This window comes from Octopus bimaculoides, chromosome 21, assembly GCF_046866305.1.
Source record: "Octopus bimaculoides isolate indiv1 chromosome 21, ASM4686630v1, whole genome shotgun sequence".
Classification (NCBI taxonomy): Eukaryota; Metazoa; Mollusca; class Cephalopoda; order Octopoda; family Octopodidae; genus Octopus; species Octopus bimaculoides.
Window position 1 is genome coordinate 33358340 of NC_142948.1, and position 782 is coordinate 33359121.

General features: G+C 43.0%; 1 long non-coding RNA gene across 1 annotated transcript in view; it reads right to left on the reverse strand.

Moving 5' to 3' along the window:
- The window catches only part of LOC149131556 (uncharacterized), a 24020-nt gene extending 23928 nt beyond the window's left edge, over nt 1–92 (reverse strand). The window contains exon 1 of the long non-coding RNA XR_016237796.1: nt 1–92. This exon is cut by the window's left edge and continues 211 nt beyond it. This is a non-coding gene — a long non-coding RNA (uncharacterized LOC149131556).
- Nucleotides 93–782: the final 690 nt, after the last annotated feature.

Sequence of the window (782 nt, forward strand, 5' to 3'; positions counted from 1 at the left end):
AAAAAACCCCAAAGGCCTTTCTCATTCATCTTCTCTTCCTCCACCCGACATCTTACACACCTCGCTTCAGATATATATGTGTATATATATACATACCCGATTTGAATATATACCCGTTATCTGTTACACCCTATCCCTCACCTACACCTACCTACCCCGCCACCGATCCTTCATTCCACCTTATGCAATTCATACAGCACTCATCCTCATACATCCCTACACACACACACACACACACACACACACACACACACACACACACACACACACACACATAGTCACCCATAAGCACAGGCACATAAATATATATACGTACACAGATGCACAATCCCACACACGCATACACACACAAACACACACACATGCATGCAAAAACACACGCACATGCATGTATGTGTGTACGCATGTAGGTATGTATATATGCGCGTGTGTGTGTGTATGTATGCGTGTGCATGTATGTATGTATGTATGTATGTATGTATATGTGTGTATGCATGTGTGTGTGTGTGTGTGTGTGTAGCCAGCGTGGCCGCCGCCTGGTGGCTGAGTTCGGTATAAGATTAAAGGAAACGTTATGTTTATCTATATGTATGCGTGTTCATATATGTGTGTGTATGTGTGAGTGCATGAGTATTGTGTGTGTGTGTGTGTGTGTGTGTGAGTGTGTGAGTGTATGTGTGTGAGTGTGTGGTGCGTGGTGCATGTGAACAAAGAAAGACAGAGAAGAAAGGAGAGGTGGAGATTTACATAGATAGATAGATAGATAGATAGATAGAGAGAGA